This window comes from Heteronotia binoei, chromosome 15 (genome assembly GCF_032191835.1).
Source record: "Heteronotia binoei isolate CCM8104 ecotype False Entrance Well chromosome 15, APGP_CSIRO_Hbin_v1, whole genome shotgun sequence".
Classification (NCBI taxonomy): Eukaryota; Metazoa; Chordata; class Lepidosauria; order Squamata; family Gekkonidae; genus Heteronotia; species Heteronotia binoei.
The window spans coordinates 53006589-53032354 of NC_083237.1; positions in this window are offsets into that span (position 1 = coordinate 53006589).

Consider the following 25766-nt stretch of genomic DNA (forward strand, 5'->3'; position numbering starts at 1 on the left):
CCAGGACAGACCCCGCTTAGCCTCTGAGATCTTGGACCTGGGTGCGAGACCTGTTAACTGAAACTTAATTGTGTACTAAAATTGTGGGATCTTGCCATGCTCTGATATTGTTGGGAAAGGTATGTAATACTTGCAGGTGTATTTTTAAGAATTATTTCAAAACATTAATGCTTTTATTTTCAACATAGCTGGTCAAAGCTTCTATCAAAACGAGGGAAGATAAAAGTACGGTATTACCTCGTCGCTATGTTTGCTGTGTTCCTAAAGACTACTGTACAAGACTACTGAACATTGTGTAATTTTTACCATCACATAGTCTCCTCCTCAGGAACTGGACCGGGGTCTCCTTTTCAAGTGGAAGGACTTTTCTTGTGTATTTCCAGGATTGGACTGTATATATGCTTATTTATGTCTCTCTTTTGCACTTAAAGCGGCCCCGTGGGTATGACTTGTGGAAAACATTTTGTATGAGAATGATAAGAGAGTATTGACAATTTCTAACTTATTGGATCAGGTTTTTTTTTTCTTTGTGAGGCTGGTTATCACAGAACCCTTCAGGGGTTTGCTTTATCTACTCTCAGCCATGATTCTCTTGTTTGGTTTACAGTAGCTTCTGAGATCTGGCAAGATTGGGCCACCTGAGTCAAACCTAAGGCACCACAAAGCAATGTTTTTATTCCTCCAAGTGTGTAGTGTTTAATGTGGTAAATAACTAGTGTGCTGAGTAAACTGGCCAGGTTTGTGTGTGTGTGTGTGTGTGTGCTGATTTGATTAAGTGCCTAATCCACTGCAAGAAAAGAAGTTATCATTTATCTCGTGCAAGGGTTTTACAGGCATTTTTTTTAAAAAAATTTAATCTACCATTAACATTTTTATTCAGCTCTCCTGCTAAACTTTTGTGTTTTAATGTATTGCTAATGGTTTCTACTTCATTTTCAGAGAATGCATGGCTGTGGCTTTCATTGTTTTATTGCTTGATGGTACTGTTTGTTTGTTTATTTAAAAACATAGACGCTTATAAATCCCCGCACTTGTTTGAAATACGTGCTTTCTCTATACACCTCAAGGCCTTGGCTGTGAGGCGGTTGAAAAATACTTCAAAACAAATGATAAATAGTGCTGTGCAGGTCTTTCTCGGGCAATGCATCTGTGCTATTTGATCTTCGCAGGCTCTTTTGTACCTGCAAGGCAGCCGCCGATGTTGCAATCACTGTGAGAAACTCACCCAGGGGTAGTTCTTTTTGGTTCCCCAGATGGGGAACTGAATCTGAGAGAGAATAGCTTGCCCAAGGCTGCCCAGAAAGGTTTGATGGTGGAGGATGTCAAGACAGGGAGCGGCGTGCGCTTTCAAAGCCATCCACTTTGGCCAGCGGTGCTTAATACTTCAGAATAGTGCCACAGCAGAGGTGGGAAAATACTCCCCAGGATCCTTCAGGGTGGAAGAAGTCGTTTACGTCCTGTGATATGGCAGGGGTCCCCAACCTTTTTTGAGCATACAAGCACTTTTGGAATTCCAACACCCCATAGACACAAAACGGCCACCGTTCACTGGCTGCAGCAGGAGGCGGAGCCAGCTACAAAATGGCTGCTGTCCTGTTGGACGCTCAGCCTAGCTGAGTGGAGCACCTTCTAGGTGTGGCCAAAAACACAGATATGCTAAGAACTCGAAATCATCTTTATTGTATGCCTGAAGTATGCACCAATCATCTACTCATAATAGCAAATGAGGTAGGAGGATTCAGACCTCACCTGAAGTATTGTGTTAAGTTTTGGGCACCACATTTTAAGAAGGATATAGACAAGCTAGAATGAGTCCAGAGGAGGGCAACAAAGATGGTGAGGGGTCTGGAGACCAAGTCCTATGAGGAAAGGTTGAAGGAGCTGGGGATGTTTAGCCTGGAGAGGAGACGGCTGAGAGGTGATATGATCATCATCTTCAAGTAATTGATGGGATGTCATATAGAGGATGGTGTGGAATTGTTTTCCTGGCATCTCCAAAAAAGGGTCCAGGCAAATAGGTGTGAAAAACCTCAGCTTGAGACCCTGGAGAGCCGCTGCCAGTCTGAGAAGACAATACTGACTTTGATGGACCAAGGGTCTGATTCAGTAGAAGGCAGCTTCAGATGTTCATATATATGTTCATCAACCCAGAAGGTAGGACCAGAACCAAGGGGTTGGAAAAGAGTTTCCAGCTCAACATTAGGAAGAACTTCCTGACTGTTAGAGTGATTCCTCAGTGGAACAGGCTTCCTCGGGAGGTGGTGGGCTCTCCTTCCTTGGAGGTTTTTAAACAGAGGCTAGATGGCCATCTGACAACAATGAAGATTCTGTGAATTTAGGGGGGAAGTGTTTGTGAGTTTCCTGCATTGTGCAGGGGGTTGGACTAGATGACCCTGGAGGTCCCTTCCAACTCTGTGATTCTATGATTCTATGAATCAACAGTCCTTTGTGTCTAGTGGTGGGTAAGGAGATGGATTCCTCTATTCCCCCACTATGAAGAATACTAAAACAATGTTGGGTTGCCAAATCTGACTCAAGAAATATCTGAGGACTTTGGGGGTAGAGCCAGAAGCAAGAGTGTGGCAAGCACAATTGAACTCCAAAGGGAATTCTAGCCATTACATTTAAAGGGATCGCACACCTTTTAAATGCCTAACTTTCACTGGAAATAATGAAGGATAGGGGCACCTTCTTCTGAGGCTCATAGAATTGGACACCCTGGTCAAACCTTTTTGAAACTTGGAAGATACTTTGAGGAGAGTCACTAGATTGTATGCTGCCAATTTGGTGACTCTACCTTCAAAAACAGCCCTCCCAGAGCCCTAGATACCCACAGATCAATTTTCTAATATATCCTATGGGAATCGGTCACCATAGGGAATAATGGAATGCCCAGCAGACATTTCCCTCCCTCCCTCCCCCAGTTAATGTTTATTGGAGAAGTCAGTGGTACTGCTTTGTGAGAGAGTGGGAAGCAACTTAAATATTTCAGTACTGAAAACTGAGAAGTCGGGACAAAGCTGATGTGAGAAACGGGACATTAAACCGGTTTGCCTGTTGCTATACAGGTTGAATTTGTGAAAATATTGAATATTAATCTACAATCGTTAATACCTATGGGAGAAAGAACACGTGTGTCTGGATAAAGTGGTGTCAGAGACTTTATTTCTTCCTCCTTTGACGTGTACACCTGTGCCGTTGCACTGTTGTGCAGTGAAAAAGTAAACTATTTTCATTGGTACTGAAGATTCTTTATTGCTATATTGGAAGAAATTCAGGATATACGTATTTAAGAGGAGGCTGACACGGAGCCTATGGGTTTCTCCCCAGTCCCACTTGGGAACTGGCAGCCCTAAAACTATGGGTGGAAAGGGAGCAAGAAAACATGTTTTCACAGGTTCATTATACAGCCAGAAAGACTCCTAAGCTAACCCAGGGCTTTTTTTTTTTGAGCAGGAACACACAGGAATGCAGTTGGTGTCAGGGGGTATGGCCTAATATGTAAATTAATTCCTGCTGGGGTTTTTCTACAAAAAACCCTGTGTGAAACAATGGTGACATCAGGGAGTATGGCCTAATATGCTGGGCTTTTTCTACCAAAAAAAAGCCCTGAGCTAATCAATAAAGAGGCTATCTGAGAGCATCTGACCTACTGAGTGCTCAAACCAAGCTACATTTCCTATGGTTTTTCATCTTAAAGGCACAGAACATATTTTTCTACTTCATACAGATTGCTAGCTATTTATCCTGCTAGGGCAGCTCAGTTGCCCCAGCTTATTTTCCATCACGCAGTGTGCTTGTGGTGGTAGCTGCTGCCAAGGCATCATTTTAAACCAATCAAAACAATAGCCAGTCAGAAGCCTCGCTGGGCAAAAGCCCCAGCTGGTCCCACCCACTTTCTAAAAACACTTGGTGGGCACCAGAAAAAACTGTTGGCGGGTGCTACTGTGCCCGCGGGCACCACATTGGGAATCCCTGTGGTATGGAACAGTATTTTATTTCATTTATGTTATGTCCCCCCTTGGCTATGGGTTCTCAGGCTAGAGTACTCTCTCAAGCATCAGTTCTCAGGTCCATTCAGCAGAGACAAGCTGCATTCATTTGCAGGAAGACAACTCCAGCAACCAACAATTTCAACTACCATACAAAACTGGAAACAAACAAGAGCTCCACCAAACAGGACTAAAGTAAATCACACATATATTAGGGGAGGAGCAGACTGTTCCATTCCATACATACATATATTCAATTAATATATCACAATTTGTACCCTGCCTTTCGCTCTGGCAGGGATCCCAAAATGGCTTTTATTATTCTCCTCTCACATCACATCATGTTTTCGCAGCCAACTTTTATGGGGTGCTTTGCCATTGCCTTCCCCAGTCATCTACACTTTCCCCCCAGCAAGCTAGGTACTCATTTTACCAACCCCAGAAGGATGGAAGGCTGAGTCAACCTTGAGCCAGCTACCTGAACCCAACTTCCCCCAGGATCAAACTCAGGTCATGAGCAGAGAGCTCAGACTGCAGTACTGCAGCTTTACCACTCTGCACCACTGGGCTGCTAGTATACAGGGCTTTTTTTGTAGCAGGAACTCCTTTGCATATTAGGCCACACTACCCTGATGGAGCCAATCCTCCTGGAACTTATAGTAATAATAATAATAATAAAATTTTATTTATACCCCGCCCTCCCCACCGAGGTAGGCTCAGGGCGGCTTACAGAGTGTGGCAAAAGCCATATTAAACAATAAAACAATTATACATTTAGTACCATTTAAAATTACCATTAAATTACATAATATAAAAATCTAAAATCAATCTAAAATAATCTTATCTTATTGTTAACTCAATTGTTGATGTTAGTGATGGCATGGTGTTCATTTCAGGTTTCATCTTGGAAGGCTAGCCGGAAGAGGGCGGTTTTGCACGCCCTACGGAATTGGCTAATATCCCTACAATTGGCTACTATTGGCTAATAGTAGGCCCTGCAAGAAGAGCCCTGTAAGCTCTTGAAGGATTGGCTACATCAGGGGTGTGTGGCCTAATATGCAAAGGAGTTCCTGCTACAAAAAATACCCTGCTAGTAGTATTTGATCCTAATTGTACACTAACCAGTACACCGTGCTGCCTCCTAGTAGCGCCAACCATGGAATGAGGACTCAGCTTGCTTTGGATAGGGCTATGCCCCCCCACACCGCTTAAGGGATCACTTTTGCATCTGTTTGGAGGGGGGGGAGTTATTGAATGTGTTGTTGCAGATGGGCATCCAGCTTTCATCTGTGGCACATAGAACCTTTAGCAATTCACCAGCGGTACGCTCTAGTCATCCTTATCCATTTTCTGATCAAATCCGGACTTGATTACTGCAATGCATCCGACGTGGGGTTGCCTTTGAAGACTGTTTGGAAACTTCCTTCGGCGCAGAATGCAGCAGCAAGGAACTGATAACATCGGAAGCAGCACGTTTCTTGCCAGACTTTCAAAGAACCATCCTGGCTGCCAATTTCTTTTCCAAGCATTTTAAAGTCCTGCATTGCAAGGGCTTCAAAGTCCTACATGGGCTGGAACCTGTGTACCTTACAGATTACCTCTTTGCACTGGGAAATGTTTGAATGTTCAAGTGCGTGTCAGACACGCAGCTGAGTATGCTTGTTAGCCGAGGAAATCTACATTTTTCGCATTACGCCGACGTATATCAGTCTGTTTGCTTTTTAGAGCTGCAGGTCTCTCGTCAGTTCTACTATTCATGTCGTGTTGAACACACAAGTTCTTGTTCCAGAGGAGAGACTGAGCGAAAGAGAGTAAAGGCCACTTTCTTCTCCTATTTCTGTACATTTCTTTATTCCCATTTCGGGCAGACTGGTACGGAGATGTACGTATGCCTGGCACGGAGGTGACCTTTTCCCCAGGGCTCTGCAGCTGTGAGCTGCAGCTCTTTTAGGCGAGGTGAACCAGAAAGCAGCAGCTGCAGCTGGGGTATCCTTGGAGGAAGAAGGGGGTGGGAAAGGGACAGAGAAGAGCCTTTCCTGAGAGTTCAGAGAAGGGACAAGTCTGAAGGAGAGGACGACGAAAAGGCAGGACAGGTGACTACTGATGGGTTATGGCTCAGCAAAGGTTGTAACCCTTGTCTGGGGGAGGCAGTGGAGACATGACCCCTTAGCAGGGCTGCCAAGTCCAATTCAAGAAGTATCTGGGGACTTTGGGAGTGAAGCCAGGAAACTTTGGAGGTGGAGCCAGGAGCACTGTTGAACTCGAAAGGGAGTTCAGGCCACCACATTTAAAGGGATTGCACACCTTTTAAATGCCTTCCCTCCATTGGAAATACTGGAGGATAGGGGCACTTTTGGGGGGGGGGCTCATAGAATTGGACCCCCTTGTCCAATCTTTTTGAAACTTGGAGGGTGTTTTGAGGAAAGGCACCAGATGCTATGCAGCAAATTTGGTGGTCCTACCTCAAAAGACAGCCTCAGATACCCGCGGATCAATTCTCCATTATTTTCTATGGGAATAAGTCTCCATAGGGAATAATAGAGTTACCAGCAGATATTTCCCTCCCCTCCCAGGACTGGATCTACATGTTTTTTGAGGGGGGTGCAAAATTAAAAAAAATGATGCCCCCTTTGGGGCCATTCTATCTTGTGGTCCCACAGAATACAATGGACTCCATACCCAGTTTGGCGCCCCCCTCGGTCAGTGCCCGGAGCAAGGACCCCCCTCTGTCCCCCCCCTAAATCCGGTCCTGTCCCCTTCCCCCGTTTTCTGATGACCCTGAAGCAGGGGGAGGGTCTCCAAACCGGGGGATCCCCTGCCCCTTAGGGTTGAAAGCTCTGAGTTGGGAAATACCTGGAGATTTGGGGGATGGAGCCTGAAGAGGGTGAAGTGTGGGGAGGGGAGAGAGTCCACTCTCCAAAGCAGCCATTTTCTGCAGGGGAACTGGTCTTGGCTGTCTGGACGTCAATTGTAATAGCAGGAGATCTCCAGGCGCCACCTGGAGGTTGGCAACACTCCCCCTTTAATGGTCGTCCAGGCTTCTTTCTCAAACATTAGGATTTTTGGTCCATCTTTTTATTTGCTAAGTTACTAAGGAAGATAAATAGGCAGGGATTCTATGGTGCGATCCTGTGCATTAGATCAGGGGTCACCTACCTGGTGCCTGCCGACACCTTTCCTAGCATCCGTCAAATGTTTTTTTTAATGGGTAGGGCTGGATGGGGTTTTGCCCAGCAAGGCTTCCGATTGGCCGCTGAAGATCTGAATGGTTGTTTGAAAACTGTTGCTTCGACCCACAAGGATCCTCACCATGTGACTGAAGATCTGTTACAGCAGCCATTTTGTAGTTGGCTCTGCTTCCTGTCCTGTGGCAGCCAGTTTGGTGTAGTGGTTAAGTGTGCGAACTCTTATCTGGGAGAACCGGGTTTGATTCCCCACTCCTCCACTTGCACCTGCTGGAATGGCCTTGGGTCAGCCATAGCTCTCATAGACCTTCTTCCCCTGTAGTGGTTAAGTGTGCGGACTCTTATCTGGGAGAACCGGGTTTGATTCCCCACTCCTCCACTTGCACCTGCTAGCATGGCCTTGGGTCAGCCATAGCTCTGGCAGAGGTTGTCCTTGAAAGGGCAGCTGCTGTGAGAGCCCTCTCCAGCCCCACCCACCTCACAGGGTGTCTGTTGTGAGGGAGGAAGGGAAAGGAGATTCTAGGCCGCTCTGAGACTCTTCGGAGTGGAGGGTGAGATATAAATCCAATATCTTCATCTACCTCACAGGGTGTCTGTTGTGGGGGAGGAAGGTAAAGGAGATTGTGAGCCGCTCTGAGACTCTTCGGAGTGGAGGGCGGGATATAAATCCAATATCTTCTTCTTCTATCTTCTTTTGTGACTGCACACACTGCACTGTGACAGAATTCAAATGCAGGGTTGCCAGGTCTGTGTTGGAAAATACCAGGAGCCTTTGGGGTGGACTCAGGAGAGGGCGGGGTTTGGGGAGGGGCCTCAGCATGGTACAATGCCATAGAATCCACCCTTCCAAGCAGCCATTTTCTCCAGGGGAGCAGTTCTCTGCCAGCTGGAGATCAGTTGTAAAAGCGGGAGATCTCCAGGCCCCACCTGTAGGTTGGCAACCCTATTCCAATGAGCCCCACAGGCTAAAAAGATTGGGGACCCCGGCAGTAGATAGACAGGATGTTTTATCTCACTGGCGCTATCGGGCTGCGTTTGTAAACCGTTCTCACCACCTCTGGCTGCTGGCAACTCTAGTCCTTCTAGGAGTGTAGCAGCAGCCTTGTGTGTTCTTTGTATCGAGAGCCAAAACAGATGAGACATTGGCAGATCGTCGATTGAAGCTCTCAGTACTTTTAAAAAATTCAGCTATCAGGTACATGGATAGGGCTGTCAGCTCTGTGGATTTTGGGGGTGGAGCCTGGGGAAGCTGGGGTTTGGAGAAGGGAGGGACTTCAATGGGATATAAGCGTCCACCTCTCAACAGGGCCGGCACTGGGTGTTCTGCCACTCGAGGCAGCCCCCTGCGCCGTGCCCCCTCCCCAAAGCTCCCTCTATGGAGCTCATAAGCGCGCGCGCAGCACAGTGACATCACCAAAAGTGACGTCATCATGCAGGCGGCAGGGACGAGAGTGACAGGCGTCGCACAAAAATGCTGCCATGCCGCCGCTTCCCCCCCGCAGTAAGCTCAGCGCGCTGTTTTGGCGGCACCGGTCGCTGTCAGGTTGAAAGCAGCCGTGCCGTACCTTCCAAAGGCGCTGCCCAAAAGCAACCAGCGCCGCTAAAACAGTGCGCTGAGCTTACTGCAGGGAGAAAGTGCTCCTCTGATCCTCCCTTTAAGGCAGGGTCGGAGGAGCGCTCTGCGTGGGTAAGGGGCGCCACCGCGGAGTAGCACCCCAGGTTGCCACCTATCCCGCCTACTCCCACGCGCCGGCCCTGCCTCTCAAAGCTGCCATTTTCTCCAGATGATCTGTCAACTGGAGATCAGTTGTAATAGCAGGAGATGTCCAGCTGCCTCCTGGAAGTTGGTAACCCTATGCCAGACCTTGCATCATGATCCTAATAGGAACAGGTCTGGCATAGGGTTACCAACTTCCAGCCTAGGTTTACAGATCTAAAATGGCCCGGACCCACTATTTGTCTTACAGAGATAAACAAATAGCAGGTACCCATTTCTGTATTCCATGTTTCCCCAGTGACGCAAGCTGCACAGGACATGGGGGTGTGTGAGACTTAACTGCCCCTCCCCACTTATTGGGGTTCTGATCTGAATCAGGACTCCACATGCCTGATTATTGAACGTTTACAAAACCACAAATATCTGATCACCAAACTCCGATCATCTCGAGTGACTTGGATCTCAGTGAGCCTCCTGCAGAGCCAGACAAAGGCCCTTTATGTACTGACAGCTTACTCCAGAGAATTTAGTCAAGCCTTTAATCTTGACTTCAGATTTGTGTGCCTGCCCTCTGCACCATTCTTTTCCCATCTGGTTTATTTATTCTGTATTCTGCAGCTACAACCCATACCTGCAGTATTTACTTAACTGGGGTGAGAACTTGAGATGTTGTGGGGTATGGCATCCAAACTTTTTTTTTTAAGTGCCCTACCCCAGCTGCGCCGTGGCATCAGTGCAAGCGCTTTCCATTTAAATCAACATGGTTCAGTTCCTTGAACAGAATGAAACACAGAGGGACACAGGCAAAGTTTTAAAAACTTCTTGAGATTGACCAAACAACATTTTGGCTTCTCTGCTGTGTTATCGGCAGGGCTCTTCTTGTAGAAAAAGCCCAGCAGGAACTCATTTGCGTATTAGGCCACACCCCCTGACATCGCTCTTGTGTCACGCGGGGCTTTTTTGTAGAAAATGCCCAGCAGGCATTCATTTGCATATTAGGCCACACCCCCTGACATCGCTCTTGTGTCACGCAGGGCTTTTTTGTAGAAAATGCCCAGCAGGCATTCATTTGCATATTAGGCCACACCCCCTGACATCACTCTTGTGTCACTCAGGGCTTTTTTGTAGAAAATGCCCAGCAGGCATTCATTTGCATATTAGGCCACACACCCTGACATCGCTCTTGTGTCATGCAGGGCTTTTTTGTAGAAAATGCCCAGCAGGCATTCATTTGCATATTAGGCCACACCCCCTGACATCGCTCTTGTGTCACTCAGGGTTTTTTTGTAGAAAATGCCCAGCAGGCATTCATTTGCATATTAGGCCACACCCCCTGACACCAAGCCAGCTGGAACTGTGTTCCCGCTATTTAAAAAACCCTGGTTATCAGCCATTGTGAAAAGCGATGCCCCCGCCTTAGCCAGGCTCTCGCCCACCATGCCCAGCTGCACCTCCAAGTGGCATGCCTCATCAGAGGCAGCAAGACCAGGAAGCGGCTCAGCCAGCTCAGGTCACCAGCTTGCAGCAGCACCTCGCGCACACACAACCTGCTCTAAGGAGAAGCGGGGCGGCGGGGGGGGGGGGGACAGCCCCAGGGAAGAGCGAGAAAGGGCCACCATGCCTGCCTTGTTTCCCTGCCTTTTCCCTCCAGCGAACCTAGTCTAGCGTAAATCTCATTACACTAGACTCATGCTACTTGCGAGAGAAAAAAATCAAAATGTAAAACAACGAGGCACCGTTTCCATCATCCACCTTGCCAAGATTAGTCCCTTTTCCCCTCCCCAGTGAGATCTTCACCCTGACACAAGCAACCCCTCCTTTTGACGCTTTAGAGTCATCCCAAGAACGAAAGGAACCCCCGCCTCTCCTGATTCCCCATTTTTATATGTTTTGAAAAAGAAGCCACCGGTTTCCCAGCTCCCCCCGCATGCTGTTGAAATTGTTTGCAAAGGAGAACTCTCACGTACCCAGCAGGATGGTGATGGTTTAGGAAATACACAAATATAAAAGGTCTCGATGGATCTCCCGTACCTTCCTCTCCTCCCTCTCCCCCTTCATGTATACCCAGCAAAGCTCCACGCGACCCTTAAACAAAGATGAAGTGTAACGAAGTGCCTATGACATGTTGCATGCAGCACAAAGAGCCTGTGCACCAAGGACAGCTGGGCTGGCGGAGGGGAGGGGGGGCAGTCTGAGGAAAGCAGAGAAAAGTATCAGGATGATGGGAAGGGGCAAAAAAAAAAAGGCTCTCCTTCTCAGGGCTTTTTCTGTAGCAGGAATTCCTCTGCATATTATGGTACATACCCCTGATGTAGCCAATCCTCCAAGAGCTTATAGTGGACCCTGTAAGAAGAGCCCTGTAAGCTCTTGGAGGATTGGCTACATCAGGGCTACATGTGCCCTAATATGCAGAGGAGTTCCTGCTACAAAAAAGGCCCTGCTTCCTTCTAATGACTGGGTTGGGGCTGAGGGAGCTTCCTCTGCACTAGAGCAGGAATACACCAGGAAATAGCAAAGGAGCATGCTGTCAAGTTCCCAACAGTTCAAGGATCAACGACAGTCCATTTGCAAGAATAGCTGTTTATTGATACATGACAGGTCAGGGCAAGATGGGTCTTGCAGAAACTGGCTTTGGTGGACACTTGCCCTCATACCTATTGTAACAACTGTTACCCACTCAACCCCAAGGTGCAAAGCAAGTGATCCCTCCCCCAATAGTTCTTCCCAGGCCCCTTGCAGGTGCAGATATAATCAGACGGAGATGACCTTGGCCATCCCCGAGACTAGGCAGAAAGAATGCTTCACTCCTTACACAGAGATAGGCAGGCGCAAAGCAGAGACAATGGAAAATGGAAGTATTCCCCGAAACATGGCAAGAGTCCCTCTTGACATATGCAACATATCCATCCAACCAACCTTTCCAAAAGCAGTGAGATGCACCATTGTACGCCAAGGAAGGGGAGAGAACCACTACTCTTCTTCAAAGATGGTTCCCCAAGAGTAAATACAGATTGAAGAATCTCCTATTTAAAAAAGCAGGCCTGTGCAAAACTGACCAATGAGGAGTGCGAGGAAAGACTCAATGTGGGTGGAGGAGTGGCCTTCGAAGGGCTGGAAAAGGGGTGGGGGGAAATCCAAGGGAATATGTATGCTTTTGAATCACCTTTGGCTTGGAAGGGAAGCAAGGGGAAAACCCCATCACAAAACCACTCTCAGAAAATCCAGGCAAACAGCAAACGGAAAGCAAACTGAACGCTGAAGGAAGGGAAAGCAATGCAGACCAAAAAAAACCCAAAACTTGATGGACGTGCATAGTGAAAGTGACAGGAATGCAGAATGACAAAGAAAACCCAATGGAGATGCATGGTGAAAGTGAGGCAAAACACCAGTGCATAACAGACCTGAGACCTGCTGAGGACCTAAGGCTACAGTCAAGTACCAGGCCTCACAGCATTGCCCTCTGGGACCTTATACAATTCTGTAGAGCCTGCAAAGCAGCGATGTTCCGCCAGGCTTTTGGTTGAGAGGAGCGACAGGTTTCTATTCTGTCTAGCACTTTTCCCCACTCTCCCTCCCCTCAGAGTGTTCTACTTCCTCTCCATCACACCCACAAGACAATTACAGGCCAGAAATGGGAAGAATATGTAATTTTTGCCACTTGATTTTTAATTAAAGTCTTAATACCATTATGTATTTATTTATAGCTTTTAATGTTTTTAGTATGTTGTAAATCCCCCAGCAGAGCCCCGTGGCACAGAGTGGTAAGCTGCAGTACTGCAGTCCAAGCTCTGCTCACGACCTGAGTTTGATCCCAGCAGAAGCTGGGTTCGGGTAGCTGGCACAAGGTTGACTCAGTCTTCCATCCTTCTGAGGTCGGTAAAATGAGTACCCAGCTTGCTGGGGGAGAAGTGTAGATGACTGGGGGAAAGCAATGGCACATTACCCCATTAAAAAGTCTGCTGTGAAAACTTCTGTGATGCGACATCACCCCAGAGTCAGAAACAACTGGTGCTTGCACAGGGGACTACCTTTACCTTTATATTGCCCAGAGCCCTGCAATAGTAGGGATAATGATGATGATGACGACGACGATGATGACCAGGCCTTTTTTTGTAGAAAAAGCCTAGCAGGATCTCATTTGCATATTAGGCCACACCTCCTGACATCACCACTGATTCATGCAAGGGGGTGTAGAAAAGCACAGCAGGGACTCATTTGCATATTAGGCCACACCTTCTGACATCACCATTGATTCATGCAGGGGGTTGTAGAAGAAGCCCAACAGGGACTCATTTGCATATTGGGCCACACCTCCTGACATCACCACTGATTCATGCAGGGGGGTGTAGAAGAAGCCCAGCAGGGACTCATTTGCATATTAGGCCACACCTCCTGACATCACCATTGATTCATGCGGGGGGGTTGTGGAAAAGCCCAGCAGGGACTCATTTGCATATTAGGCCACACCTCCTGACATCACCATTGATTCGTGTGGGGGTTGTAGAAAAGCCCAGCAAGGACTCATTTGCATATTAGGCCACACCTCCTGACATCACCATTGATTCATGCGGGGGCTGTAGAAAAGCCCAGCAGGGACTCATTTGCATATTAGGCCACACCTCCCAACATCACCATTGATTCATGCGGGGGGGTTGTAGAAAATAGAGAAAATAGAAGAAAAGGAAAAAGATACAATTAACTTAGTCCGGGAAAATAAAGCGTGCATGACAGACTTAGAAGACAGAATAATTAAACTGGAAATGGAAAAAGCTGCATATATTTTACGTTTTCAAAACATCCCGGAAGAAAAAGAGGAAGATATAATAAACAAAATCTCAGATATCTTAATTGTAGACGACGAAGATCTTCTAGAAGATGGAACAAGGGACATTGAATGGGCCAAAAGAGTTTCTTCTAATTACACGAGAAAGTTTAACTTACCTAGGGAAATACAAGTTAAATTTCTTTGTGCAACAACTTGTGAAAAAATACTGAAGAAAGCAAGGGAATGCGAATTCAAATGGAAGGATGTCAATATTAAAGTGCTCAGAGAAATACCTTGGGTATTTCTGTAAACTGTAAACTGACATCGTGGCTACAGAAACATTCAATACAATTTAAATGGCTTATCCTGGAGGGGATTTTTTTTCTATACCAGACAAGAAGGTACAATATAACATCTGTTGATAAGCTAGAGGATTTCTGGGGGAAATTTGTTGACCCAAGTATCGGTGAGTCAGAGACAGAAACTGGAGAAGATCTAGAAGAAGGTGAAGTGTTGAAGATAACAAATAAGGAAGAACTCCAAAGTCTTGGAGGGGTTAAAACAAGACTGCAATCGAAGAAGATACTAAGAAAAACTCTAGATAGTATTGCCCCTCCAAAATGAATCCGAAAACAGGATTACGAATAACTTCAGTCAATGTTAATGGCTTAAACGAACCCGGAAAAAGAAGAAGGATTTTCCAACAACTTAAAAAAACAGACTCTGAAATAACCTGCTTACAGGAAACCCATATCAAAGAAAAAGACATTAAATATTTACAAAATGGGAAATTGGGCACATTGTATTACTCATCGGATCCAGAGAAGAAGAAAAAAGGAGTTGCTATTTATGTTCAGAAACATATTAAATCGGACTGTGTATATGCGGATAAGTCGGGAAGAATAATAATCATTCAATTAGAACTCAATGGCAACCAAATGTTGCTGGCGAACATCTATGCCCCGAATAAGAACCTGGAAAAATTTTACAAGACACTACATGGAATACTAGTGGATTCTAACTCCCGAAACTGTTGTATTATAGGTGACTATAATGCAGTATCTGATTTAGAGAAAGATAAAAAATTTGAGGGGAAAAAGAAAAAAAGACGGAAACTTCGTAGCACCCTCCCTAAAACGTTCTTGAGAATGGTGGATGAATTTAATTTGGTAGCTACATGGAGGACGAAAAATCCTCAAACGAAGGACTTTACGCACTATTCTTCAGTACATAAGAGCTGGTCAAGAATTGATATGTGCTGGCTATCTATAGAGCTGCTTTCGTCCCTCAATCAAGCGGATATATTACCAAAAACCTTTGCAGATCACAATCCAATCCAGATATCCTTTTCAAGGAAACAGAAAAATACACGCTGGACTCTTAACTTACAAATCTTGAAAGAACTGGGGTTCATTGAATTAGCAAAAAAAGAAATGAAAGAATTTCTCCATCATAATCTTAATAAAGGTACCAAGATGCACTTAATTTGGGATACGCTCAAAGCTTTTTTTAGAGGAATCGCGATACAGTATTCAGCCAGGAGGAAGAGGGAACATATGAAAACTTATAGTGAATTAGTAAGTAAATTGAAGGACCAAGAGGAACAACAAAAGAAGAAGAACACGAAAGAGATACGACTTAAGATTCTTGCTACTCAACATCAATTGAATGTATTACTCACTGAAGAGACGGAGAAGAATTTGAAATGGACAAAGCAAACTCATTTTGAAAATGCAAATAAAATTAGTAGATGGCTAGCCTATAAATTGAAGAAAGAGAAAGAAAGGAAGATCATAAAATCCCTGGAAAATGAAAAGAAAGAAGAGCTAACTCAAAACAGCCAGATGAAGCTAATTATTCAAGAATTTTACCAAAGATTATATAAAAGACAAGAAATTCCGGATCAAAGGCAAGAAGACTACATTGAAAGTGTTAAAATTAATCGGATTTCTGAAGAACAGCGAGAGAATATGGGGAAGCCGATTACGCAACAGGAAATTGTTGAAGCAATTCATTACCAAAAACAGAACAAAGCACCGGGCCCAGATGGGCTGCCTATTGAATTTTTTAAAACTTTTGAAGAAATTTTGTTAATACCATTCAAGTACGTAATAGAGGAAATTCAAGAGACTAGTGAGATTCCAGCTTCCTGGCAAGAAGCTCTTATCTCTTTGATTCATAAAGAAGGAACTGATTCTGTTAATATTAAGAACTATAGACCAATCTCTTTACTGAACAGTGACTATAAAATTTTCGCGACAATCTTGGCAAACAGATTTAAAAAAGTAATTACATCCGTAATACATGAAGACCAAACTGGTTTTGTACCAGGGAGGTTAATGAGACAAAACATCAGATTGTTATCGAACTTGCTGGAGTACTATAAAGAACATCCGGAAAAACAGTTTGCTGGAATCATGATAGATGCTGAGAAAGCCTTTGATAGAGTTAATTGGAATTTTATATTAAAATCACTAGTAGCAATGGGATGTGGAGACAAATTTACCCAATTAGTAAAAGCTATATACACGAAACAGAATGCAAGAGTCAACTTTAATGGAACCAGAACAGAATTGATTGAAATAGAGCAAGGCACGAGGCAAGGATGTCCATTATCCCCACTACTCTTCATAGCAACTTTAGAATTTCTAACTAAAAAAATAAGAGATGACAATAGAATTAAAGGCACAAAAATCAAGAATGAAGAACTTAAGATACAAGCCTTTGCAGATGACTTACTTTGCATTTTGGAAGAACCAATGTCATCGATAGAACATCTGAAGGAAAGGTTACAACAATATAGTGACGTTTCGGGCTTCAAAGTTAATATGCAAAAAACGAAACTCTTGACAAAAAAATTGAACAAAGCACAAATTATACAATTAGAAGAAAAATCTGAGTTCAAAACTGAAAAGAAAATAAGGTACTTAGGAATTCAATTTACAAATGATTTAAAAGACCTTTATCGTAACAACTATGAAAAAACATTAAAAGAAATCCGATCCGATCTTGAAAGATGGACAGGTTTACAAATTTCGCTCCTGGGCAGAGTCGCAACAATTAAAATGAATGTGTTGCCCAGAATTTTGTTTCTTTTTCAGATGGCCCCAATTATCTTACCTAAGACATTTTTTCATGATCTTAATAAGATGATTTCGGAATTTATATGGCAAGGCAAGAAGCCTAGAATTAGGCTCAAAATATTACAGGATAGTAAATCAAGAGGAGGTTTCTCACTCCCAGACTGGACTCTATATCATAAAGCATGCTGCATTGTGCGGCTAAGAGATTGGCTAACTCTGGAGAATAAGAGACTGCTGGCCATTGAAGGAGCAGGACTAGAGAGAGGCTGGCATAATTACCTTTGGTATCAAAATCCACCTAAGGCTAGTTTATTTTTAAGACACGAGATAAGAAAATCTTTATTTAGAGTGTGGCTTGAAATTAAAAGTAAGTACGTATACACTCCTTCATGGTTGTCACCTATAGAGGCCTCCACGCACCCGAATTTGTTTAAGTGGGGAAGCATGAGTACATATGGAGATTTATTGGACAATCAAAATAATCTGAAACTGGAAGAAATTAGTAATTTAGATTGGTGGTTGCAATGCCAGGTAAAGTCTAAATATCAAAAGGATAAAGAGAAAGGCTTCCCAAAGAAATGGAAGTTAATTGAGTTGGACCGAATTTTACAAATAAAACCAAAACTTATTTCTAACGTGTAGAAATGGTTGCTTCAGGAAAAAATGCAGGGTGAACTAGTAAAAGAGGCCTGGATTAATTGGTTAAAAGATTTCGGCTATAACATAGAACTAGAGGAGTGGGATAAATTATGGAAGTATAACCTTAAATTGACAAGATCTGCAGTTTACAAGGAGAATTTGTATAAAATGGTATATCGCTGGTACCTTACCCCGGTACGATTGGCAAAGATATATCCGGATTATAATAATAAATGTTGGAAATGTAAAAAAACTAAAGGATCCATGTACCATATATGGTGGCAATGTGACCATGCAAAAAAATATTGGGCTTTGATCGGTACATGGATCAAAAGAATTGTTAAAATTAACCTACCCCACGTACCAGAGTTATACCTGTTAAGTATTTGTAGAAGTAATCTTTCTAAACCCACCATTAAGCTGCTATTACATATTGTTACTATAGCGAGAATTCTCTATGCCAAATACTGGAAGTCAGCCATAATACCAAACAGAGAAGAATTCATTGTAAAGCTATTAGAAGCTGCAGAAATGGACATTCTGACTACAAGACTAAGGGAGGGTAATACGCAGAGATGTAGCGAGACGTGGAATCCAGTATATCGATGGGTGAAAGAAAAAGGTGTTGATTTGGAATAATAGAACTTATAATTTGATAACCTCGATCGCTCCTCGTATGAATGGGGAGTTAGTATGATGTTAGTTTGATGGAATGTTATTAGTGTGTGGTATGTAATATGTTGTATGTCATTAGGTTAATATGTTGATTTTTGTATTTGTATTTTTTTTAAAAAAAAGAAAGAAAAGCCCAGCAGGGACTTATTTGCATATTAGGCCACACCTCCCGACATCACCATTGATTCGTGTGGGGATGTAGAAAAGCCCAGCAGGGACTCATTTGCATATTAAGGCACACCCCCTGACACCAAGCCAGCTGGAACTGCATTGCTGTGCATTCCTGCTCAAAAAAAGCCCTGATGATGATGACAACAATACCCCCAACAAAATACTGGGGGGAAGATGTAACTAGGGTGTGTTTTTGAGAAGCACTATTTTTTAAAATGAATCTGCACATCCCCAGTATGGCTGTTGTGATTTGTGCAAGGGCAGCAGCTTGGGGAAAACAGGGCTGCCATGAATATGGAAATCACATAAGGAGGAACACACAGGAATGCAGTTCCGGCTGGCTTGGCACCAGAGAGTATGGCCTAATATGCAAATGAGTTGCTGCTGGGCTTTTTCTATAAAAAAACCCTATGTGAAGCAATGGTGATGTCAGGGGGTGTGCCTTAATATGCAAATGAGTTCCTGCTGGGCTTTTTCTACATAAAATCCCTGTGTGAAACAATGGTGACATCAGGGGGTGTAAGCTTAATATACAAATAAGTTCCTGTGTGAAACAATGGTGATGTCAGGGGCGTGTGGCTTAATATGCAAATGAGTTCCTGCTGGGCTTTTTCTATCAAAGAAAGCCCTGCATATAAGCATTTCCCACCACAAGCAGCCAGTTCTGTATGAACACCGCTTTTACAGGATCCTGCCTTAGCTGCAACCTCAGAGGCAGCCTCTCCTGGTCCAGAGGTGCTTGCTGGTGCTGCTGCAGCACTGAACTTCTACTAGTGAGTCACAGCCCAAATAGGATCCGTTCAGGCAGTTGCATGCACATTTCCCCTTTTGATCCATTTCCCAGCCTGGGTGCCATCTCAGGAAACCATTCAGGTCTTAATGTGCAATGATGACGAATCGCAAGGTCGGTGAATGGGAAAATAACATATAAGATTCAATTCTCTGGATGAGGTGGGAAGAGAGGGCCTCTCATAACTCTTGCCCGTCAGGTCTCTTGGCACAGCATCAAGCTGTCCTGGGTAGTGAATGGCTTACTATTTGTGTCCTGCTTTTCTCCCCAATGGGGACTCAGAGCAGCTTACAACATCACTATCCCTTTCCATTTTTTCTTCACAACAACCCCATGAAGTAGTTTAGGGGGAGAAAGGGGGACTGGTCCAAGGCCTCATAGCAGAGTGGAGATCTGAATCTGGGTCTCCCATATCCTATGCCAGGAGTGGCTAAACTTGCCACATATGGAACAGAATAAATGTCAGCTGTCTGAGAACAGGGAGGGAAGGAAAGAAAGCAACTTTAATTTTAAATGCGTTTAACTTTAAATGAAGAAGTGTTAGATCTGAATCATTTTAAGATTACTGAATGCCATCTTTAAATTGTACTGAAATTAGCACCAAACTGTTTTAATTTAAATGTTTTTATTCTAGTTTTATTGTGAATTGTGAGCCGCCCTGAGCCTGCTTTGGTGGGGAGGGTGGGATATAAATCCAATAAACCTGAACCTATTCTCCAAGCCACTAGCTGGCTCAGCTTGGAGAATATAATAATAAATAATAATTTTTTATTTATACCCCGCCCTTCCCGCCTAGGCAGGCTCAGGGTGGCTTACAGGACATGGTATAAACCATGTTATAACAATAAAAACAAGATAATACAATTACAATACAATTCATAAATTAAATATTATTAAATAAACAATCTAAAACCAGTATAACTTAATTGTGCCACAATCTCAATATGTACAAAGACGGCTTGATGTTACTACCAGGTTCTATTTTAGAAAGCTAGTTGGAAGAGGGCAGTTTTACAAGCCCTACAGAACTGATTGGGATTCCGCAGGGCCCTTACCTCCTCCGGTAGCTGGTTCCACCATTGGGGTGCCTGTATCGAGAAGGCCTGCTCTCTAGTTGTTTTTAATTTGGCCTCCTTTGGCCCAGAGATTTGCAGAAGATTTTGTGAACTAGATCGCAGTGCTCTCTGGGGAACATACGGGGGAGCGGCGGTCCCTAAGGTAGGCAGGTCCTCGGCCATATAGGGCTTTAAAGGTAATAACCAGCACCTTGTAACGAATTCGGTACACAATTGGCAGCCAGGTCTTAACGTGCTTTAAAGTGATTTAAAGAGAGAAATGCCTTCTCCAAGCCAGCTGATGAGGCAGTGGGGGCTTTGAGAGCCACACAGTATGTGTGACTAAAGCCACATGTGGCTCCCAAGCCTCAGTTTGGCCACCCCTGTCCTATGCTCTGACCTCGATAGCCAAGGCCATGCCAGTCTCATCAGATCTCAGAAGCTAAGCACAGTCAGCCCTGGGTAGTATTTGGATGGGAGACCACCAAGGAATAGGGTTGCCAAGTCCAATTCAAGAAATATCTGGGGACTTTGGGGGTGGAGCCAGGAGACTTTGGGGGTGGAGCCAGGAGACATTGGGGGAAGAGCCAGGAGCAAGGATGTGACAAGCATAATTGAACTCTAAAGGGTGTTGTGGCCATCACATTTAAAGGAACGGCACACCTTTTCAATGCCTTCCTTCCATAGGAAATAATGAAGGATAGGGGCACCTTCTTTTGGGGCTCATAGAATTGGACCCCCTGGTCCAATCGTTTTGAAACTTGGTGGGTATTTTGGGGAGAGGCACTAGATGCTATACTGAAAATTTGGTGCATCTACCCCAAAAAACAGCCCCCCCCAGAGCCCAAGATACCCGCGGATCAATTCTCCGTGATTTTCTATGGGAATAAATCTCCATAGGGAATAGCAGAGTTCCCAGCAGACATTTCCCTCCCCTCCCCCTGCTTTCTGACAACCCTCAAGCGGGGGGAGGGCCTCCAAACCGGGGGATCCCCTGCCCCCACCTGGGGATTGGCAACCCTACCAAGGAAGTCCAGGCAACGGCAAAACACCTCTGAACATCTCTTGCCTCGAAAACCTTACGTTGAAAACCCATAAATTGGCTGCAGATTAATGGCACTTTCCACCACTCCAAGACATAGCCTGTCACTCTAACCATTATAAAGTTATGTCTTTTAACATGCTAGTCCCAAAAGGAGCTGGTGGGTCTCTCAGATCTGGGAGACCCCAGGTTCAATTCCCCCACTCCACCAAGTGCACTGGGTGACCTTGGGGCAATCCCACACTCGCAGCCTAACCAACCTCACAAGAATGCTGTGTGGATAAAAGGAAGTGGATGAGAATGATGTCAGCCATGATGTGAGTTCTGCATGCAGTCCTTCTGTCTCCACCTCAAAAATCGAAGCCAGGGAAAGGATAGAAAAGGGTTGGTGACACTTTAAGGCCTTCCCTGCTTCAGCCTCCCTGACAACTGGGCGCTCTTTAATTTAGGAATAAAAACAGGGGGCAATCGACAGAAATGTGTAAAATTAAAAATGGTGAGAAACTCTTCTCTATTTCCACACTCGAATACCCAGCATGGTGTGGCCTAGGGAAGTTTACTGGGGGGTAAGGACACTGAATGCAGTACAGAATTAACATATGGAATTCATTGCCACTTGATGTGATGACTGACTGCTTTGAATGGATCCCACATGTTCAGAGGCAGAGTATCCCTGATTACTAGATCCAGGAAGAAAATAGCTGTCTATTTCTTTCCTGTCTTGTTTAAGAGCTTTCCTGGAGTGACTGTTTGGCTGCTGTTTAAGACATTCTATCAGGTAGAAGAAGGAAGAAGAGATTAGATTTATAGACCGCACTTCACTGGGGGTCTCAAAGTAGTTTACAATCTGTTTCCCTTCCTCACCCTACAACAGATACCCTGTGAGGTAGGTGGATCTCTGAGAGAATTGCTCTTGAGAGAACTGTGGCTGACCAAAAGGTCACCCGGCAGCTAAATTTGGAAGAGTGGGGAATCAAAACACGGTTCTTCCAGTTTAGAGTCTGTGCTCTTAACCACTATACCAAACCAGCTCTCCAGCCTCCGGGTGGGACCTGAGGCAATGTTCCCTCTAAGCTGCAGAGTCTTGTGAGCAAAAATTCTACTTTATGAGTTACTGGCATTAAAGCTGTCAGCTACCGACATTAAAGTTGCGAGCTACTGCATACATCTTTGTGCTCTGGGGTCATCCTTCCTGAGCTAAGACAAAAATGTGTGAGCCTGAGGCTAAAAATCTGTGAGCTAGCTCACACTAACTCACCTTAGAGGGAACACTGACCTGAGGATCCCCCAGAATTACAGCTGATCTTCAGACTACAGAGATCAAGTCCCCTGGAGAAAATGGATGCTTTGGAAGGTGGACTCTATAGCATTGTACCCCACGGAGGTCCCTGCCCGCCCAAGGATCCATCCCCAAATCTCCAGGAATATCCCTGGACCTGCCATCACTTGCTGGCAGCCAGGAAGAATTTGGCAACCCCAGTCAGGGTAAATGGTCCATTTATTCTGAAGCAGCAAAGGACTTCAGTTCCTAGATTGATTCTCTTCAGCCATGCAGAACAGACAATACACCCTCGTAACCATAATATCCTCAAGGTGGTGTACAAGAATAAAATTATATAATAAACAGACCATAAACAGCCAATGAAAACCCTTTAAAAACAATCAACGGCAAGATCAGAGCAATAAATGCAGCTACAATTTAAAATGTGAAACAATTCCATTTAATAGGGTTTTTAAAAAATAAACAGGATACGAACAGGCATGTGATTGATTTAGGTGCAGATAAAAAAAAAAAGGAGCAATTAAATGAAGAAACACAGCTAGCCAAGAAGGTGAGAAGGATTTCAGCACCAAAAGCTTGGAAAATGAACAGTTTCATTTGGCACCTAAAACTCAACAACCCTGGGTATCCCGTGGGCTGTAGCAAACAAGGCAGTGCAGCATTGTGGTTAACTAGCCAGATACTCAAACAAGGAATAGTGGCTGTTTATCTCATTACATATACTATCTTCCACTATATTTTAATGTATTTTTTTTCTAATGGTAAACTAGAGTGATGGATATATTTATGTTACATGTTAAAAGGTAAATCAGTTGGACAGGAAAAACTTCTGGGAAAGAAATGCCCTCATTTTGACCCAGGCTTATTAGCAATAGAATAATTAACAGACATTCTCACGTTCTGGCATGTTACTGTTTTATTGGTTTCCGACGCCTATGCAACCCAGAGCAAAGGTTTTCTGAATTTGTTAATTTTACTGTTCTGCTATTGGATTTTAACTTTGTACCACTTTGCATTCCAAACCCCACCAGCTATATGTAACTCCGCTTACTGTACCTGATTCCTTGTTTGACAAAGTGTGCATGCACACAAAAGCTTACATTCTGAATAAAAGTCTGCTGGTCTTAATGGTGCTACTTTACTCCTGCTTTGCTCTAGCCAGATCAGGGTGTGGGACTGCCATGTTCAAATCTGCCGTGAAACCTGCTGGCTAATCTTGGACAAGTTCCTCTTTCTCAGCCTAACCTACCTCGGAGGGTTGGTGTTGTGAGAAGAAACTGGAGGAGGGGAAGACAATGTCGAAAGCAGACTGGGGAGCAGTGCAAGACTTGTCTCTGGGAGATCCTGGTTCAAATCCCCACAGCACCACAAAGCTCACTAGCCAAATAACCCAGATGTATCTGTTGATGGATGGATGGCTTGACTCCACCCCCCAAAAATCTGGCCAGGCCTCTAGAGGCCAGGGCTGGTTGGTTGCAACAGAGCTGGCTGAAACTAAATCCAATGAAGACAGAGGTTGTGGGGAGGGGATAGGAATCCAGCTCCCAACGCTAGGTGGGGTGCTATTAACACTGACCCCAATGGCGAGGGGTAGGGGGTCAGTCCCCAGAGGTCACCATGACTTCCAGGTGCAGACACACTCACAAATACAAAAATACAAAAAAAGATTGACAGCTGGCCAGAGAAAAAAAGTCCTGTCCCTTCAGCAGAAGTTAGATAGATAGATGATAGATAGATAGATAGATAGATAGATAGATAGATAGATAGATAGATAGATAGATAGATAGATAGATAGATAGATGATAGATAGATTTATTGTCATTGTTCTCAAAAAAGAAAATGAGAGCAACGAAATGAGGTGCTCTTCCACAAACATACCAACACATCAACACCCACAAAAGGACATATACATAGACCATTTAAATGCATCTAAAAACACATAACCATTCATAACCCTGCATTTAGCTTAACCACGGCACTTGGATAGAAGCTGCCCTTGAATCTATTTGTCTTTGCCTTCAACACACTTTAATGAGTAGAAATGGGCAATTGAAGCTTTTCATGGCATGGAGCCAAATCACATCACCTAATAATTGCTGAAGATCAATCACATAAAAAAGGGACAGTTTGAGGGAACAATTTGAAAGTTAGCATCCCTAGTTATGGGTAGACTGGCCTTTTTCAGTGTTGGCCCCCTCCCGCTGAAACACTTGGTCTACCAAACACCACCTGCTGACATTGATAAGAATTTCAAATCAGATTCTTTTTTGGAGGGATAGTGAATAGATGACTGAGGTTATCTTTATGGGGTGTAGGGGATTTGTTAAAGAGGAATTATATTTTCATTATAATATACTTATTGGGGAGAGAACAAGGAGATAGTAAATTGACTTACGAAAACGCTGGGAGGGGGACTCTCTGGAGGTAGAAGAATGGTGCATCTGCAGGGAAAGGAAAGGCAATATCATCATTCTGTTGAGATCTATACCTAAATTCCCACACCACACCAAGAAGGAAATTGCCTTATTATTTTCGTGACGGGTTGGCCAATTCTTCTCCCTCCTCTCCGCTCTGCACTCCTCTGTTCTCCTGCCGGCATGGATGGTGTCATTAATTGCTCAATTTTTGTGCCGGTGTGCCTATCACAGGATAAATCGCCAAGCCCAGCGAGCATACATCCAAGAGTTCTCAAAGAACTCAAATGTGAACATGTGGATTTCCTGACAAAAATATGCAATCTGCCTCCATCCGCAAGGACTCAAAGATAGCTAATGTAACCCCTCTCTTTAAAAAAGTTTCCAAAGGAGATCCAGGAAATTACAGGCTGGTCAGTCTAATGTCAATACTGGGTACATTGGCGGAATCCATTATTAAAGATAGAATTAGTAGGCACATCGATGAACAAAAGCTATTGAGGAAGAATCAGCGCAGATTCTATAAGGAAAGATCTTCTCTCACTAACCTTTTAAGAGTTCTTTGAGGGGGTGAACAAACAAGAAGACAAGGGTGATGTTGCTTCCAGAAAGCTTTTGATAAAAGTTCCTCTTCAAAGGCTGCTAAGAAAACTCAGCAGTGATGGGATAAAAGGACAGGTCCTCTTGTGAATTTAAAAACTGGTTACTAATTATCAGGAAACCGAGTGAGTATAAATGGGCAGATTTCATAGTGGTGGATGGTAAGCAGTGGGGTTCCGCAGAACTCAGTAGTAGGTCTCGTACTTTTTAACTTGCTTATTAATGATTTGGAGTTGGGAGTACTCAGTAAAGAGGCAAAGTCTGTAGATGGCACTAAGTTGTGCAGGGTGGTGGGAACCAGGGAAAATTGTAAGGTGCTCCAGAGGGGTCTGTCAAAGCTAGGCAAGTGGGTGTCA